We start from the raw sequence: 13,671 nt of genomic DNA, 5'->3' as shown, positions 1-13,671 counted from the left end.
TGACAACAGACTTCTTGATGGGAGTGATGAAAACCAGAAGACAATGAAATTCTGATTGGACTATAACTAGCCATTTAATAAACAACAAAAATACCTTTCAAAAATGAAGGCAAAATAAAGATACTTTCAGATTACACAATTAATGATTTTTCCACTAAAGTATTTTCTACATTTTATATATATATAATGTAAGTATATAGGAGGAAATGATCTCTGTTAATAGGGGGAGATGAACCATGAGAGACAATGGACTCTGGAAAACAAACTGAGGGTTCTAGAGGGGAGGGGGGTGGGAGGATGGGTTAGCCTGGTGATGGGTATTAAAGAGGGCATGTTCTGGATGGAGCACTGGGTGTTATATGCAAACAATGAATCATGGAACATTACATCAAAAACTAATGATGTAATGTATGGTGATTAACATAACATAATAATAAAAAAATAAAATGCAAAAAAAAAATAAATGTGAGATAGAAGAATGAGGGAAAAATACTTGTTTACATGTAGAGAAATCTAACTAAATGTTAACATATTTGAAATGATAAAGTAGGATAAAAAATTGGTTCTTTTAAAAGATTAAGAAAATATATAAGATTGATTAAGATAAAAAATTGATAAAGATTAAAAAAAGAAGGCATAAATGAACAATATTAGAAATTGAAAGCGGTATTTAACTATAGGTAGAGCAGATGTTTAAAAGAGGCTATGGACTGGGGACACCTGGCTGGCTCAGTCAAAAGAGCATGAAACCCTTTTTTTTTTTTTTTAAGATTTATTTATTTATTTTAGAGAGAGAGGGAGAGTGGTGCAAAGGGCATAGAGAGAGTGTGAGAGGGAGAGAGAATCTCCAGCAGACTCTGCACTGAGTGTGGAGCCTGACACGGGGCTCAGTCTCACGACTCTGAGATTATGACCTGAGCTGAAATCAAGAGCCAAATGCTTAAGCAACTGAGCCACCAAAGCGCCCCTCAAATTGCTGGAAATGAGTAACAAAGAGAAATCATTTAGTGGCTAGAATAAAAAGATAAGCAACTTGCAGAGCAACAAAGCTAAGAAGCAGAATAGATTTCTTAACAGAGCTATGCTATAAAGACAATGGACAGACTTTTTTAAGTGTTGAAAGAAAAAAACTCTCAAACTAGACCTCTATATCCAGCAAAAGTATTCTTCAATAATATTAAAAACTTTCTTCAACAAACAAAAGCTGAGGAAATGCTTCACCAGCAGACCTGTACTAAGAATGTTGAAGAAAGTTCTTCAGGGAGAAAGAAAATGATACCAAGTAGAATCTAATAGTACCAGACTCAGACATAACCCAGATTTTGGAATGATCAGTCAAGGGCTTTAAAGTAACTATGAATCTGGATCCGGTGGAAAAGAAGGACAGACAACATGTACAAAGAGGTGGGGAATTTCAGCAACAAGACAGAAACAATAAGAAAAGTGGAATGGAAATGCTAGATATATCTGAGATGAGAATTTCCTCAGTGAGCTCATCAGTAGACTGGACACATCTGAAGAAAGAATCAGCAAATTTGAAGATATCTAAAACAAGGTTGGTTCAGTCACATATTTAAATATTATACATTTATGATAATGAATGCACCACAGCTGTACCCGACAACATGGATGAATCGTAGAAACAGAATGTTGTTAAAAACAAGCCATACTAGAAAATGTATCATCTAGGGATACATACTTGTATGGTAAATGCTTTTTTTCTTAAACAAGAGAATTATTTAAACCACACTATAACTCAGTGATGTCGCAGTCTCTGCTTGGCCATAGCTGACCGGACTGAGGTGAAGACTTGATCCAGACTGGGCCAATCCATTTCTTTCTCTAGAGAATTTGGATTGATTGGGAGAGAGGACACTTATTAGTCTACTGTTTGGCCTCTGACCTGAGAAGTGAGGTGTTGTGAACTGAATTGTGTCACCCCAAAATAAATGTTAAAGTTCTAGTCTCCAGTGTGATGGTATCTGGACAAGGAGCCTTTGGGAGATAATTAGGCTTATGTATTTATTTTTTAAAGATTTTTAAAAATGTATTTATGAGAGAGAGAGGGAGAGGGAGCAGGGAGGAGAGGGAAAAGCAGTCTCCCCCCCTGAGCAAGGAGCCCAACACGGGGCTCGATCCCAGGACCTTGGGATCATGACTTGAGCTGAAGGCAGACGCCTAACCGACTGAGCCACCCAGGTGGCCTGATAATTAGGTTTAGATGAGTCATTAGGGTGGGCTCCTTATGATAGGATTAGTACTCTTATAATAAGAAACACCAGAGAGTTTGTTATCTCTCCTTCTTTCCTCCTACCATGTGAGGACACAGCAAGAAGACTCCCATGTATCAGCCAGGAAGAGAGCCCTCAGCAGAAATCAACCACGCTGGTCTTGACCTTGGACTTGGTCTCCAGAACTGTGAGAAAAATTCTGTGGCATAAGCCACCCAGTCTGTGGTATTTTGTTATGGCTGTCTGAGCTGACTAAAAAGACCCACAACTCTGTGAACATACAAGAAGACAATGAATTTTACATTTTAAATGGGTGAATTGTATGGTATATGAATAAAGCTGTTTTGAAATAAATCACCAGAAGCTCTGGGCTCAATTCCAGTCCTAAACTTCCTGGATGGGAGACCCGGGGCAAGTCATTTAACTTCCAAACTTAACGATTAACTGCTTAGGATTTTTAAATCCTGGCTCTCTCACTTGCTGCTCTTGCATCCTTAGGCATAACCTCTGTAAGCCACAGATTTCCTCATCTGAAAAATAGTTGCTTCTTCTTTGGGATTTTTAATGAATTAAAAGAGGTAATGAATGTTAAATATATCACCATAATCAGACATATGGTAAATAGTCCATAAAATTAGCTATTATTTGCTGGGTTCACAATGGACATAATAGGGGCTGCTGGCTGGCTCAGTGAGTAGAGCATGCGACTCTTGATCTTGGGGTCATAAGTTTGAGCCCCACATTGGGTGCGGAGCCTACTTTAAAAAAATAAATTACTGGGCACCTGGGCGGCTCAGTCGGTTAAGCCGCTGCCTTCAACTCAGGTCATGATCCCAGGGTCCTGGGATCGAGCCCCGCATCGGGCTCCCTGCTCAATGGGGAGCCTGCTTCTCCCTCTGCCTCTGCCTGCCTCTCTGCCTACTTGTTCTCTTTCTCTCTCTGTCAAATAAATAAATAAAATCTTTTTTAAAAATTAATTAATTAATTAATTAAAAAAGGTTATTGTGAGAGGAAGGTGCAATCATGTATATGAAAGAACTTTTTAATATAGACTATTGGACAAATGGTAATTATTTATTTGGTTAATAATGAGCATTTCTTATGATTCCTACACCTCTACACTCCCAGTAGAGTCCTATTTTTCACCTAGGAAGCTCCTGAACTAATGAGTGAAGACATCAACCCGTCTACCACTTCCTTCTGGAATCTTTGTTCAATTCATCTCAGCCTCTAACTGTGCCCATGTTTCAGAAATTTAAGTGATCTCATGCTTAAAATGGCTATTTGGATGTGAAGCTTACTGCTGTGTTTGATGTCAGCCAGTTCCTTGGGAACTGTGTTCTGAATGGGATCTATTCTATCCTTCAGTAAATAGTAAATGCTTTACTTACCAGTATGTGGGGGGCCTAACATAATGAAACTGTTAGTTTGAAGCAGACGGTTAGAGGCTGGTCACGCAGCATGCTGGAAAAGTTACGCATAAGTTGGCAGTAACTGGGGGGAAATTAAGAGAAAAATTGGACCAAAAATGGAGAGATAAAGTCAAAACAGAGGAATGAGTAATTGAGTCCAGATCCAGGCCAGAGCGTGAAGCTTGAAGGGCCTTTAATTTAGACATGAGGGCCAGTGACAGAGTGGAGATGTTAACTATTTCAGATGTAAGCTCTCTCACTAAAAGAAATCAGTACAAGGGAATGAAGGCAGAGGTAAGAAAAGATTTTTATTCTCTAGCAGGAGTCAGGCAAAAAAGTACAAGCTCTCCAAAGGCACTCATTCCAGGCACTATTGCCCTTAAAGGGGGGGGAAAAAAGCCCACAACAAGAAGTGGGGTATTCACACAGCCTAAGAAGGGATCTGATGTTGAATGGGACATTTGAGGGATGGGGAGTGGCACCTGGCTAATTCTAACCACCAGGGATGACGCATCTGGGGCTGGCTAGTATCTCCTTAGTTCCAAAAGAGAGGCGAGGCACCCAAACAATGTATAACCGGATGCTCATTCTAAACACCACAGATAGGCCAGAAAGGACACCTTAGCCACAGGAAGTTCTCACTGTTCTGCTTCACTTACGACAAATCTATGAGTGTTGAAGACACACATTGACAAACTCTCTCAGTCATTATTTAGATACATTAAATCACACCAAAGGGACCTACAGCCCAAGGATGGCACTGCTGCTTATAACACTGAACTCACTGAACTGTTCCATCTCTCTTCACACAGCAAGTGCAGGAAACTCGTAAGTAACATGAAAAACAATGTCCTGGTCTACGGCTTGTAACTAAACTCCAAATCAGATGTGTTTTTTTTTTAATTTTCTTTGCTTTTTACCTTTTTTTTCTTCTTTTTTTTTAATATTTAAAAAATTTTCCTTTTTCTTTTTTTATTTTAGTCTTCCCTTCTTTTCTTTTGTTTTTATCTTTTTACAAACCCTTGTGTCGAGGGCTGACTTTCAATAGATCGCAGCGAGGGAGCTGCTCTGCTACGTACGAAACCCCGCAAATCAGATGTTCTTAATGGCCTAAAAAATGTTCCTAGTCAGGGGCACCTGGGTGGCTCAGTCGGTTCAGCATCCAACTCTTCGTTTAGGCTCAGATGGTGATCTCAGGTCATGAGATCCAGCCCTGTGTTGGGCTCGGTGCTGGGTGTGGAGCCCACTTGGGATTCTCTCTCTCTCCCTGTCCCTCTGGCCCTCCATCCCCCTGCTTGAGTGCATTCTCTCCCTCTCTCTCTCTCTCTCTCTCAAAAATGTTCCTAATCACTGAAAATCAACATCATATGTTACAAAAATTAGAGTAAAAGCTTCTAATACAAGTAATATTCCTGATATACAGGCAGAAAGCTCTGGCTAATAGGGTCAAAGCAATGTCAACTCCTGATGAGAAGATCACAGTGATTCTATGATTTGATTGCAGAATCCAGCCCATGGAGTACAAAAGTGAACATCACCTTAAAGGAGTTTAGAGCTCCAGTCTATACAACCCGACATAGCTGATCTTAATGTCACATATTTGCAAAATCCCAAATTATGTAATATTCAGAGGGTGTAACTCAGAGTGCTGAAGAGAGTTTCAGAGGACCTATAAATAGTCATAAGTATGAGATGGTGGACAATAAATCCATATTTGGTGCAGGTAAGATCATTAGTGACACCTTATGTAACATTTTTTTCTTTCACCAATTTAAAGATGTCATTCCATCATCTTTTTCCATAGTTTCTGTTGAGAAGGCTGCAATTAGTCTTACTGTTGTTTCTTTGAAGGTGAATGTCTTTTTTCCTATTTTTAAGATTTGTCTTTATCTTTCTCAGTTATCATCAGGTTGGCTATGACATACCTATGTGTGATTTTCTTTTCTTTTACCCTGTTTGGGGTTCAGTAGTCTTTTTTTCAATCTTTGGGTTAATGGTTTTTGTTTTTGTTTTTTACAAATTTCTTCTGCTCTATTCTCTATTCTCTCTCTCTCTCAAGTAATAAGTAAGCTAGACTGTTTTTAGACTACTTGTGTTCCACATGTCTCAATGCCCTGTTCTCTTTCTTTTGTAACTTTTCCTTTATAGATTTCAGTTTGCATGATTTCTGTTGACCTGTCCTCAAATTCACTAACTCTGCTTTGCTTTGTCCTGTCAAACTCATCTGAAGTGTGTTTTACTTCATGCAGTATATTTTTCATTTCTAGAATATGCATTTGATTGTTTTTTATAGATTCTAATTTTCTGCTGGACTTCTCTTTTTATTCATTTTTCCATATTTTTGTTAACTTGTTAATCATAAATATATTTATATTCATATAAATATAATCAAAATTATATTTAAAGTTCTTGTCAGTTAACTGTAATACATAATCATCTGTGGCTTTGCTTGTATTGTCTATTTTTTCTCTTGATTATTGGCCATATTTTCCTACCTTTTCATACATTTTGTAATTTTTATTGTATGCCAGACTTTGTATACAGGAATCCAGAGGCTGCAGATGATGTCATCTTCCATTAAATAGGCAGATCACCTCAACCAAAACAGGGATATCTTTGTCCCTATTCCTCAGGTGTGGCCCTCCTGGCTTTTGATTGAGAGCCTCCTAGGTCTCTATCCCTTCAGTTCTTCAGAATCGGTTCTGTCATTTAGAGGCTTTGAGTTTAGCTTTTTGCCTTCTGACCCCATGCACCTTCAGTATTTAGCAAATGTTTTAAGGGGGTAACTGACTATATATTTGTGCCAGGATCTCTCCTTCTGGTGGGACTTTGTCTCCCACATTTTGTGAAACTAGGATACTTCATTCTGCCTTTTAGAAGCTCCTAGCCAACTCCTCTAGCATCCAGGAATCAACAAATGCTCCTTTGTGTTCAGTTCTAAACTAGTTTACAATCTGTCAAGCCAGCCCCACACAATCACTAAAAAAAGCTCCACTAGTTTCTCTTTTCCATGGAGAGGTCCCTCTTCCTAGGCCATGCCTAATTCTTAGTCCTCACCTAGAACTGACAAATATCTCCAGGGAAGAAAATGGCCAGAGATTATCAGCTCATTTAGGAAGGGCTCTTCCTTCTCTGGAATTTTAGTTCTTATAGTCTTACCATGTCCACAGTTCTCCGATGTCTTTAAACTATCAATTCTGTAACTTACCCTTTTTTTTCCTTAGCTGTTGCAGCAGGAGCACTGGCTTTTCACGCCCTAATATACTCTCCCTAGAAGCAGAAGTCAGAAACCAACCTGCAATTTTTCTTCAAAAGTTATTTGTCAATGTTGAGACCTCTTACATAGAATCCCTTTACCTGTCTGAATAGGCAGGTTGTTTTCAGTAATCTTTCCATGCAATACTACAGAATTAAGATCACCTTTCGTTGTCACTATCTTTCCAAACTGGTTACTCTTTACTTCTCCCAACGCTTCTTCCCTTTCCCCATTCCATTAGCCACCCAAACACATACATACATAAAAACATACATACTACATTTCAGCAATACCAAACTACTACAGTTGCCTCAGATAAACTGTGATGTCTCCTCTGCCTGGAATGCTCATTTCTTTCTTATTTTCATAGGTAACTCTTCCTCATCCTTCTAGAATCTTCATCTCTTACTGGAAGCTTTCCTTGTTTCCAGCCATTCCTTTCTTCTATAACTCCATTCATTGTTCTGTATTCCTATCACAGAACTGTTGTTGAAGTGACCTGTTTACTGATTGATCCTTCCCTCCACCACACCCCCTATCACACAAAATGGGATCCTTAAGAAAATTTGCCTCGTTGGTCTTTTTGTCTCCAGCACCCAGTGCAACGGGTGGGCATTAATGTTGATTGAGCTGTACTCTCTCCAGTGTGCCCTAATGCATTTTGATCAAGGATGACTAGATAACAGCAAAGCCATTAGAAAACTCATCTCCAAGGCTGTTTGAAATTGATTTTTTTTAAGGTACATTTCCTGAGGTCTCATCGGTGCCAAAATATGAAGAAAGTTATAATTTCTCTCTGACTAAAGTGGGATAACTACTGATTTATTCTTTACTTAATCAATAATACTAGCTAACACTTACATAACTCATACGAGGTACCAAGCATTTTACATACATCATCTTATTTCATCTTTACAACAACTTTCTGAGGTAGACACTATTGTTACCCCATTTTACAGAGGAAAAATCTGAAGCACAGAGAGGTTAAATAAGTAGCAGACGACACCCGAATATGGGTTCTCTGGCTCCAGGGGCCATAAAATTAACCACTATACCATAGATTATGTCTTCTTGCCCTCATTTCCCTCTTGTTTCTTTCTCTTAAATGTTCATTATAGAAATAGCACATTAGTACATTCATATGTGAAGAATTCAAAAACAAAGCAAAAGTCTACTTTAATTTCCACCCAAGTCCAGACTTCTTCTGCAGAGGTACTCACTGCTGTTTGTTTGGTGGGTATCCTTCTAGACCCATTTTTCTTTGCTTACATACAAATATATATTGTATATACACGTACATAAACACAGAAAAATATTTTTCTACAGATTGCCGCAAGTTTTCATATCAGTATTTGTAGATCTATTTTATTCTTTGAATGCTGCATAGTGTGGATATATTCCATAGTATGGATGCATTATAGTTTAGTTAACCATTTTCCTTTGTTTCTGATTTCACTGTTACAAATAATGCTGCAATTGAATATCCTTGAATGTGTCTCTTTATGATATTTTGCAAATATATGTCTAGAAAAAACACTTAGAAATAAAATTGCTGGGGAGGAAGATTGTATCAACATTTTTTTTTTAATGGCAACACACAAGAGGCCTTCCAGTGAGATTGTAAATTTTATTCTTTGTCATTCACAGATAAAAGGGGTTGAGGCTGCTGTGTTTCCAGGAAATCAGTTCTGTATATAAACACTGTCACTCTCTGACACATGAAGGAAAGCCCAGGTCTTACCTCTTAACCACTTCATCTTCAGGAAGAAAGGGTTTTGATGTAGGTTGTAGTACAAACAGAGTCCTTGAGAACACACAAGGGGTTTCCTGAAAAAGGAAGGGGCAGGCCAGAAGGAAGTGAATTTTCTGTGGGAAAAAATAAAGTGGGTCAAAGCTTTCTTTCTCCTCTCGAGTTTCTCTTTTCTATATTTTATGACCTGTATGGTAAGACCAAGCCAAGGGCATGTCCCTTTACCCTTGAAAGGCCACACTGGACAGCATAGGGCTCAGGGTTAAGAGAGCACAGAGTGAACAGTTCTGGAAAATTCTGCTCTAATCCCCTAAGGAAGATGAGGGCAAGAGACCAGAGAGGATGAGGACTGAGGATTTAGCTAGAAGCAATATGCAATTGCCTGGAGGTTCCCCTGTCCACATACCCCTCACAACTCTAGAGAAGTCACAGAGGTAGTAGCTAGTGATTGTTATTGGCATCAGAATCACTTCTCATGAGACAAAACCAACAAGTATTTAAATGAATTTCTTTCTTGAAATGGCTTTAAAATTTGATGCAAGTACTGGTAATATTTTAAATGTTATTTATAATGTTATCTTAAACATTATTTATAATGTTATTTTAAATTTTATCTTACTTGAATTTACTCCTAGTAGAGGAAGTTGATAATCCTCTCTGAGGCGCTTTTTTAAAAAAAAGAATCAATGCAGTTCTATCCTTACACTCTGGCTGCACGCTGTAAGGATAAACAAGCTGTACTTTTAATATAAGATCAAAGTTGCAGAACTCTCTGATAGCAAACTAACTGGCTAAATTTGTAATCATATAACGAGAGCATATTATTATCACAGTCTAACTTATCATATTGCCAAAATCCAAATATGCTCTTTCCATATGTGTTTGATCAGCAAAAAACAAAAGGTATTTGTGGCTTAATATTTTCATTGGTCCTTTTTGCTCTTGTCCTATTCCTATCAGCAATTCTAGCTCTTTGTCTCATAAGTACGTATTAGTAATTCAAGGGCATAAATACCAGGGAGGCTCTGCTTAAGTAAGGCTACCCATCTGTGAAACCAGGAAGCGAGAATATCCTGAGTCTTCATACTTCAGGACATGGATCTTTATTCTGAACTCTGGAATGCTAAAAATGAAATGAAATGAAATTTTAAAATAGTTGTCCCCCTCCCCCCAAGAAAGTTGCCATTTATTTAAGCCGTACTGTGCATGAGGCCTTACGCTAAGAACTTCTTAGTACTTCTTTCAGTATTTATTTCTAAAAGGTAAATCCTTACTTATGTAAGTTGATTCCTTCATTCATTCAACCAAGAAATAAATAGGGGGCTGAGATAAAGATAAGAACAATCAAAAGGTAGATTTAAATTGATTTAGCATTAAAGGAACAGTAAGAGTTAACCATAAAGAGAGCGAGGAAAAGATCATTTTAGACAAGGGGTGCATATACAAAAGTTCTATATGGGGGAGGAGGGGGAGGGGACTTGACCTGTTCAAGGACTAGGAAACCAACCACAGTGAGCTTGAGCAGAACAGAGTGAACTTGAATGATCACATTTCAAGGTGGACAGGTAAGCAGGGACCAGTTCACAAACGTGAAATTCGATTTTTAAACTAAACATAATGAAAGACCACTTAAAGATTTTAAGCAGGGAAATAGTGATCAGATTTACAGTTCATGATTACTTGTTGCTGCTACATGGAGATGGACTAGGGGGGTGGGGGGAGAACTGAAGTTCAGAGATCAGGTGGAGGCCGTTATAGGCATTGAGCTCAGAGATGAGGGCAGCCCCAGATGCGATGGCAGTAGAAGTGAGGGATAAAACCAAGAGCCAAAAGATATTTTGGAGGTAGAATTGATGGAATTTGCTGCTGGATTAGACATGAGGATGGACGTGGAAGAACCGTGGATGATGTCTGAGTCCTCAAGTACATGGTGGCTCCATTTCCTGAAATGGAGATTGTTGGGATGGAGAAGACAAGCAAGGGAAAGGTTTCTGGAATTCATTCTGGAACTTCACTTTGGCCATGAGTTTGAGATGTCTGTGAGACACCCAGGACTAGTTTAAATAAATAGCTTGATGTTTGAGTTCGGGCCTTAGACAGGAGGTCTGGGCTGCAGATACAAATCTGACATCGATCAGCATAATGGTAGTATTTAAACACATGGAAATTAGTGAGATTATTTTCTGAAGGTAGTGTATGAAAGGAAGAAGAGAGGGTCCAGGACTGACTCTTGAGGAATGCTAACATGTAGCCATGGGATAGAGGAAGAGCCAGCAAAGGAGAAGACAGAAAAGCTGAGATTTGTGACCTTAATAAGGGTTGTTTTCAGACTCTGGGGGCAGAAGCGAGTTTTAAGCGGGTAGAGGAATGCAGTGAAGGTAAGAAAGGAAAGACAACACATGACTTTGGTAAAGAAATGGATGGCAGCTAAAGGAAGAAAAGGAGTCAAGATATATATATATAAAACAAATTTAAACTCAACGAGATTAAGATTTTTGCCCTAAAAAGCATCAAATAAGTATAAGTGGAAGGGATAGGATTTGAACCCAGCTTTGTTTGACTCCAAAGCTTATGCCTTATTTAGAGCTACCTGGACCTTAGAGAAAAAAATTGTGTCAGCTATCTAAATACATAGATGATTTTTAAAATACTTTTCTGTATTTTCCAATTTTTTCATTAACAGAATAAATTACTCTTATAATCATTAAAATACTTATAAGACTATAATGGATTTTATATTTGCAGAGTAACTACTGAGATACAGCAAAGTATACGAAAACCATTAGCTAGTCGAGTTCAACATAAATAGCCTATTACCAAACAGTGCCACCTAGTGCAAACTTTCTTCTCAGATAAATATTTAAACTTTAATTCCATTTTACAACTTATAAATCAATACACATTGAAATATCTGCGAACGAAAATACCTAAAGGTGCAACCCTCAAAACTCATGATTTCATAGATTCTAATTCTGAAATGGTTTCACAACATTAGATATGGGAAGGGTCCGTGTCCTGTGTTTTATATAGTGCTAAATCCACTGACCCAGCTCAAAAGACAATGAATAATGGTAGGAACCAGAAAGTGATGTGGCTTTCTGGAAAAAATTGAAGGCTCTCGCATTGAAATTCAAAATAAATTATAATTATTTTCCTCTAGAATACAGTATGTAATAACGGAATAAGTTATTTGAGTACTTGGATTTCATGAGGATGTTTTTCCTTTGGCTTTGTAAGAAGACAGATCTCTGTGATCAGAGTAAGCATTCTTAGAACAGCTAGGGGGTTGGGGCATGGATGTAGATGCAATAGACAATTGTGCCATTTTATAATTGTATATCATATCATTCACGGGTAAATACAAACTATAAGGTTATGTTGTATTTTTAGATTATAGTACTAAACTATGATAATAATAACTTTGAGTGAATATAAAATTTCATACCAATAAAAACAGTTTTTTTTCAGATTTATTTACTTGAGAGAGAGAGAATGCACATGAGCATGCAGTGGGGGAGGGGGAACAGAGGGAGAAACATTAGCAGACTCCACACACGAGGAGCCCAGCGTGGAGCTCAATCCCACCTCCCTGAGATCATGACCTGAGCCGAAACCAAGAGTTGGATCAAGAGTCAGACACAACTGACTGAGCCACCCAGGTGCCCCTAGAAATAGTTTTTTAAGAGCATCCATATAATCATTTCTTTTTCTTTTTAATATTACATTTAATAGAGTTACATTTAGTTTTTTTTTTTAAAAGATTTTATTTATTTATTTGAGAGAGCACAAGAGGGGGGAGCAGGAGAGGGAGAAGCAGACTCCCTGCTGAGCAGGGAACCTGATGCGGGACTCGATCCCGGGACTCCAGGATCATGACCTGAGCCGAAGGCAGTCGCTTAACCAACTGAGCCACCCAGGCGCCCCACATTTAGTTTTTTTATAGTAGAAAAAAGAAATTGATTGTTATTTTCTTAAAAGAGAGAAAAGTATATTACTTACAAGAGTATTTACAGTAACACTATTTGAACTATAGAGTATGGTCTAACACAAAAATAAACATACAGAAATCAATAGCTATCTTACACATCAGAAGTAGTGTGTTAGAAAATATAAGGGGGGGGCGCCTGGGTGGCTCAGTTGGTTAAGCGACTGCCTTCGGCTCAGGTCATGATCCTGGAGTCCCAGGATTGAGTCCCGCATCGGGCTCCCTGCTCAGCAGGGAGTCTGCTTCTCCCTCTGACCCTCCTCCCTCTCATGCTCTCTGTCTCTCATTCTCTCGCAAATAAATAAAATCTTAAAGAAAAAGAAAATATAAGGGGAAAAGATCCTATTTACAGTATCATGAAAATCTACAAAATTCTCAAAATATCATTAGAAGTACAAAAGGCACTGCTGCCCACTAGGATTGGACCACATGTGCATTTAAATCTGATGGTGAGCTGTGGGAAAGTTGAGGATGGACTTATATTTAGTTTTGAGCACCTTCAAAATTTATCTTTCTTTGATGAAAACTTACTTTATATGAAAAATGAAGGCTAATTTTTTTTTTTACTTAAAAAATAGCCTTATTAATAGATGGATAGATAATACAGTATTACACTAGGATTTGCTAAGCGGCTCCCATGAAATTATTTGATCAGACTGCCACCTACCGGGCACAAAAAAAGCAGAGAGATGCTAAAATATCACCTACCATGTCTCAGGCATCCTATTAAGAAAAATGATAGGGTTGTGAGACAAATACAGAACTCTAACTTAAGATTGCTTTCAGTTAATTACCAATACTTTCATAGTGTAAGTGTGTCCCAAATATTGCCCGTGACATACTGATACTGAACATTTTTCATTGTTTATCTGAAATTCAAATTTAACTGGGCATCTATAGTTTTATTTGCTAAACCTGGTGACTTTAAAAATAAAGATAATAATGTTGACCACACTCTGCTGTGTAAAACCTTTCACTGGCCTCAGGGGAAGGTAGAAGCATCTTAACATGGTGTGCAAGAACCTTCACGTCTCTGT

The 13,671-nt window shown here is 38.1% G+C and overlaps 1 long non-coding RNA gene across 1 annotated transcript in view; it reads right to left on the bottom strand.

The window, feature by feature from the left end:
* Positions 1-8,258: 8,258 nt before the first annotated feature.
* Positions 8,259-13,671, bottom strand: part of LOC145722132 (uncharacterized) — a 35,915-nt gene continuing 30,502 nt past the window's right edge. The window contains exon 3 of the long non-coding RNA XR_014146181.1: positions 8,259-8,726. This is a non-coding gene — a long non-coding RNA (uncharacterized LOC145722132). The remainder of the gene's footprint in view (positions 8,727-13,671) is intronic.

Source organism: Leptonychotes weddellii, chromosome 6, assembly GCF_054177405.1.
Source record: "Leptonychotes weddellii isolate Sample4059 chromosome 6, ASM5417740v2, whole genome shotgun sequence".
NCBI classification, from domain to species: domain Eukaryota; kingdom Metazoa; phylum Chordata; class Mammalia; order Carnivora; family Phocidae; genus Leptonychotes; species Leptonychotes weddellii.
The sequence above is the reverse complement of the archived record's forward strand: the minus strand, read 5'-3'. Positions and strand labels throughout refer to the sequence as shown.